Source organism: Accipiter gentilis, chromosome 23 (assembly GCF_929443795.1).
Source record: "Accipiter gentilis chromosome 23, bAccGen1.1, whole genome shotgun sequence".
NCBI lineage: Eukaryota > Metazoa > Chordata > Aves > Accipitriformes > Accipitridae > Astur > Astur gentilis.
The window spans coordinates 21,684,461-21,690,606 of NC_064902.1; the positions used below are offsets into that span (position 1 = coordinate 21,684,461).

A 6,146-nucleotide genomic window follows, 5' to 3' on the forward strand; every position below is an offset into this window, starting at 1 on the left:
CATCCTTGTTTACTCATTAAAAATACAGAATGAGAACTGACTGTGACTGAGATTTGCCTGTTGGTATAAGAGTGGTGGAAAAAAAAAAAAAAAAAAAAAAGAGACGACAAAAGGAATTGCTGCATGTGCAAAAGGTATCACCCATGTGAATCACGGAGGCTGTATATGACTGCACCTGAGGAGATTTTATACCACAAGCTTTGATCATTTGATTTCTGAGCTTTCCTTTTCTTCAAGGATTTCCACAGAAAGCAAAACAAAACTCTAAAATTTGCCAAAGGCCATTTTCTTTTATTATTCATAAGTGGTAGATATTACTAACGATGGCTTCATAAACTGAAAAAAGTTTTCTCAGTCCCATCTGCGTAGTAACATTTTATGAGAGATATATTACACACATTTATCCGGTATTGAGAACACTGCAACATAACTTCAACATTCACTTATCAGTGGGGGGGGGAAGCCATAATAAGCAGCATTTGGGAGGGAGGGAAAAGGGGAGGTTGGGAGGAAATGTATATAAACATCCCTGTCCAGGGGATACTCGCTATACACATGCTCCATCTTAATTCAAGTCATCTAGCACGACTCCATCACATATATCCACAAGGGCCAAGAAATACGTATTCTGCTCTCCTTGGTTTATATCCAGAACAAATCTATTTCACAGAGCTAAATGTTGTTGCTGGTTTGGGAATATTTGTTAAATGGCTATAATGTGACACAGTTAAGTTATTTACTACTTGTGACTGGTGAGAAAATTGAGGCTTTTCATAATGCTACATTTCTACAGCAAAAAAATGCATTTATGAAAATAAATTGTCTGAGTCTTCTTTGACAGTCTGTATTTTTCACAGGGTAAAAAAGATGCATTAATGTGCTTTTAATGTCATCTAGAAGGGTATGAATACAAAGTTATTCCTGTGGGAGTGGCTATGCAAGTAAGGATACGTGCCAACAACAGATAACACCAGTAGGAAAACACTACCCATCACTATTGTAGGCTGATTTTTTCCAGAAGTGTCAGAAAACTTGTGTTGGTGTAATTTATAACAAAATGTTGTGCTTTCCCTTCAGCTAATCCACTCTGTCTCCTCAGAATCTGATCCCATTTTTATTAATTAAAAAATCTCTCTTCAGCTTCACTATTTGTTGGGCTCTAAATTCCACCAAAAAATAAGGTAAACAAAACCCCGAGTTGAAATCCCCATAGCCATGAGAGTGCTACACTGCCTGGTGTTATTTCACAAGATACTGTCAGACCCTAAGCTTTCACTTCATACTGTAATGAACATTTAACACTGTTTTAACACATTACCTTTCAAGTTAGTAATATTTTGAGGCCTGATCGATATACTTAATACCTTTCTGGCATTACTATGCCAATAGAGGCACGCATCAATACACCAGCGCCAACTTATGCCCTACCATAACTATTTCATCATTATCCAGAGCCTCTTCAGTTTGTTTCAGTTCACCAAATCAGAATAGGCTGTAGCAGGTTAAGCACTTCTCTAACAAAATGGTTTCATCTACATACAGAATATGGTGTCTTTAGCAATACCAATATAGTTATACGGCTTAACCCAGCCAACTGTTAGTACAGTTTTATGCAAATGTCAAAGAATCAAAAATCACACTTAATCCCACAGCCGTCATGCCACATTGGAAAACAGCAATCTTTTTTTCTTCATTTTTTTAATGCAAGCTTTAAAAATACTGAATATTTTATCTTACTTATCTGCTAATTCATGCTTCATCCAGATATTTTAAGCAGCTGAGATGGAACCAGGAATGTGTCATCAAATGTAATGACATTTTCCTCATTTGGTTGATTTAGGACAGTATTTCTCATGCCTCCCAACTGCTGTAGTGATCACAGGAGTGTTGCGAGGCAGTTTTTACCATCTGTAGTTTGCTGTCCTCTTCCCCTTCAGGGCAGGGGACTAAGACCAGACCACAGCCACTGGCTGCAGCTGTAAACCAGTCAGGCTCCCACCGCAGAGGACCTGAGCTGCTGCCAGGGATGAAGGCGTTTGCAGCAGTTCCCCGGCTACCCCAACCTGTAAAACCCGAGCTGCTCGCCTGTCATTCGGGAGGAGGTATGCCAGACCACAGTGAAATCTAAAAGGTCAGTCTGAACTGGATTTTTTGAGGCATGCTGAGTACCTGGGTACTAAACCTAAAATTACGTATTGTGTTTGGCTAACAAAGCAGAAGCTTTTTACAGTCTTAGCTGAAACCTAATGCTGTCGTGCTCCAGGATCAGAGACAGAAATATAAGGGTCTACAAAGGCAGATGGGCAAGAAGAAATCACAGTTTTCACGTTTTGAGAGAAAATTGATTGAGAACAGCAGTAGGCTTGGCCTATGATGCTAGTTGTTGTGGAGAGATACAGCTAAGCAGCCTTTTAATAGAAGTTACTGGTATTTTTGACAGAGATCTCCTAGGTTGGTTCGCTCTTACAAAACTACATGGGATGGCTTCACGCAAGTTCACCAAAGCAGAAGAGTAAAGTGAGAAACTGAAAGAATAAAGCAGGTCAAGTGTTCATGCCTTCGACTGAAAAACAGTACTTTAATGAGAGAGAACTTTACCAAAGCTCCAGTTTTCCCTATCTGACACTGAAAACAACAGCAGCCTGGCAGTCTGAAAAGGCTTTGAGAGCCAAAGGGAGAAAGCTTAAGGGTCATTTCAAGTTTTCTCTGTGGGGAGTGCCAAGGGTAGGATTGAATCGCATAACTGGCTGAGCTGCAATGAAAGATAGTTCTTTTGATGAAGAATGCTTTCTGTTGGTGCCCCTATAGGTGACTTGCCCTGCAGAAATAAGTTGTGTATCCCCCATTCTCCGCTGAAAGTCATTGACGTAAAAATTCAGCTTTCTGTCATTGATATTCATGACCAAACCTTTTTTTCACAAGTTGGTGAAAATTTAAGGGATTTTGCAACGTAAAGAGCAACTTGGGCTTTTTTTCCCAAAAGGCTAGTAAACACATGGACCACAAGTAAGTTTTATGAATGATCCATTTCTTATATTTTGGAGTAATCTACAAGTGAGCTAATCTTGAAGTCTTCTTATGGCAGGAATCTGTTTGCAAAATGGATAAAGCAAAATCCTTGTCTTCAGCTTGACCAGTTTACCATGTCCTAGAGCCTCCACTGTGCTACAGCTGAAACAGCCTGATAGTTAAGAGGGTATAGAGGTAAAGCAACAACTTTCCCCTACAGCTGTGGACACACAGCCAGTCTAACATAATGTAGAGTAGTTTAAATCACTGTCAAAGACCGATGGCTTGCGATTGACCAAACGCAAAGCTTTTAGAAATACATGAGCTTGGCCACGATCGCTAAGAACAAACCCCAAATCCTTGCCAAGGCAAACCAGAGTATCCTGAGAGAGAAATGGCAAAAAGAATCTGATCTTTACCCATGAGTTTGAAGAGGTTGCACAGTAGTTATGAGGAACCAAGTATCTTCCGTCAGAGCACAGCGCTAGGCAGCACAGAATGAGCCTTGAGTATGTACTAATGCATCTGTTTTCGGAATTGAGGGTAACAGTATTAAAAAAGAGATTGCTTAGTAAATTTGATAGTAAGATCAAGAACCAAAATACCAGAATAAGACATATCATTCAAGCTTCCTATGTAATAGAAATGAACTAAAATATGTGTAATGCTATCAGGCTGACAACTTCTCAAGTTTAATGATATCTTAAATCTAATGGTTTAAAAACCTGTTCTGTCCATCTAGCCCTCTGTCCCATTTATGCAGTAAAGAATTCTTCTAAAAGTTAATGTTTCTGCTTAAACTTCACTTTCAGGGAAATAACTGAAATGCTCCAGTGGTGGACTCTAGGCACAGGAGAGTGAAGAGAAATGAATAGCTGAGGATGGGAAAATAGAGCAAATAACTGGTTTTGCACGATGTCTTTTTTCATCTTGCTTTTCTCCTAAAAACCTGAGAATTTACATTACACACACATACAGAAGCTAGACATAGTGTTGTTAAAAGGCTAACAGAAAGAAGGCTTCAATCCAACATCCTTAGAAGACAGGAAAGACAGATCTCAGGCTGTCAGCCCAGCTATGCTGGACACCCAACAGTATCATCTGCAACGACACTCTTCTCTTTCTTTTCCTCCAAGTCTTCAAGCACATGCGTAAAGGAACTACAAAACTCATCTCAGGCTGTGTAGTGAAGGCCTAGAGTGTCTAGAGCCCTTCACTGATTTTTTTGATGAAGTTAGCAGAAATTAAGAGGATGAAGCAGAGTATTTTAGGAGGAGGAAGGTTGCTTCTGTGAGGAAGGCAGCTGAAGGAACACAGATTAACTGTGTGATGACAAGTAAATCACTGAAACTAAGTTTTGAAAGATGGCCTCTGATTACATATTCTATATTGTATGTGCTCCCAGCTTGATCTCTGAGGTCATATTTCAGAAAAACAGAGCAACTGAAGCAGACTAAAATTATTCCCACAGCCCTGGGAAATGCTAAGTACTGTGAAAAAAATCATTCCATAGACCATCTACACTGGCCATCTGAATTAGAGTATATGTTTGCCATTGATGTCAAAATACCGTGCCTCAGTCTCTGAACTGCAAAAGGGAACAATACGGCATCCCCTCCACCTACCACACCTTTCCTCAGCAGAGTGAGGATTTGTACTACCCCAAATTACAGCAAAGCAGTCAGAAAGATGACAAAACCCAAGTAATTTTGCATTTGGAGTTAGATTACAACCTATACGAGGCCTGGAGCCATGGAGTAGAGTGAGTAGCTGTTAATTTTACGGGCTCTGTCCCTTGTGTTCACTGAATGAAGCAGAAGCCCAGCATGAAATACAGTGTATGCACAAGGTACCGTGTATATACTGCTGACAGTAATGCTGACAGTAAAGGCTTCTGAAAGTTTGCAGGCTCTGAGTGCTTCCCTGAAACATTAAATTATTTTAATGTAAGTAATACATAACATACCAAAAGGAATTTAACATCGTAAGAACGCTGGTGACTTCAAATTTTTGTTCCAGTAAGGATGTTGGTTTAAGTAAGTCAAACGTAACTAGTGATATTTGCTTTGGCTTCTTTATGTAAGAGTAGGTTTTTAAACCTTGCTTAATACTGACTGACTGAACAGTATTAACAGCTGACAGCTGAGATGCGGGTCTATTATAATTTGGGTATTTCTAGGCTGGAACAGCTCAGGGGTTTAGTACGAAGCACTGAGCGAGGTTAGAAATTAACTACTGACTGATACTATTTTTCTGAACTGAACACTATATTAAGAAAAAAAAAAGATAAAAAAAGGAAAACTAATGTTCTGCAAAGCTATGGTTTTCACCCCACTTATTCCCAAACTTACTGCAAGTTTTAGCATGCTGATGGTATTCCCTTACCTTCCTTTTCCAGACTTCAGACTCCGCTCAGACCCCCTTCCCGACCCCGAGCATCCGCACCCAATGCCACCGGCTGCAGTTTTGCCTGGCGGTAGCCCCGTGGGGGCGAGTCCCGGTCCCGAGTGGACGAGTCCCGGTCCCGGGGGGTCCCCGTGCTGCTGCTGGAGGGTTCGATGCCACTAGAGGGAGTTGACAGCCATGGGAAGAGGCAGGAGGTTCTTCCAAGCGGGGCTCCGGAGGCGGCGAAGAGCGAGTTCTTCCCTTGCCGTCAGCATCCTTCGGGTCCTCCTGCGGTTGGTTTTTTGGGTGGCCGTGGCCCTCTGCTGAGCCTGCGGTGACATATTACACTTTTCCCTTCTCTACCAGACGGCACAAGGCTCTGAAAGCTGGTGTTGATAATCCTATTAGCGGCTGCCGTGTTTATTACCTGTAATTAAATGTTGCCATTTACAGTGTAAAGTATACGAGACAATAAAAGAGTTAGAAACTGGTTAAATCCTGTCTGAAACCTACAGCCTTTGACAAGAGGTAACGCGTTTGGTTTTTTCCCCTCCTCACATATTTCAGCCTCATGCACATAAGACTCTTAAGTGGATTTAACAAAGCATAACATAAAAATATTCAGAGAAGCACTGAGCTCCTGGCCAGACAGCTATTGAAGATGATTTTGTTTCTTGCTTCCTTTGACTTCACAAGGCATATCGAGATGGATCCAAACAACACAGGCAGACACCACATCTATCGGAAAGTTC

At 41.0% G+C, this 6,146-nt stretch overlaps 1 long non-coding RNA gene across 1 annotated transcript in view; it reads right to left on the reverse strand.

The window, feature by feature from the left end:
* The window catches only part of LOC126049747 (uncharacterized), a 115,129-nt gene extending 109,375 nt beyond the window's left edge, over nucleotides 1-5,754 (reverse strand). Inside the window, exon 1 of the long non-coding RNA XR_007509300.1 lies at nucleotides 5,395-5,754. This is a non-coding gene — a long non-coding RNA (uncharacterized LOC126049747). The remainder of the gene's footprint in view (nucleotides 1-5,394) is intronic.
* Nucleotides 5,755-6,146: the final 392 nt, after the last annotated feature.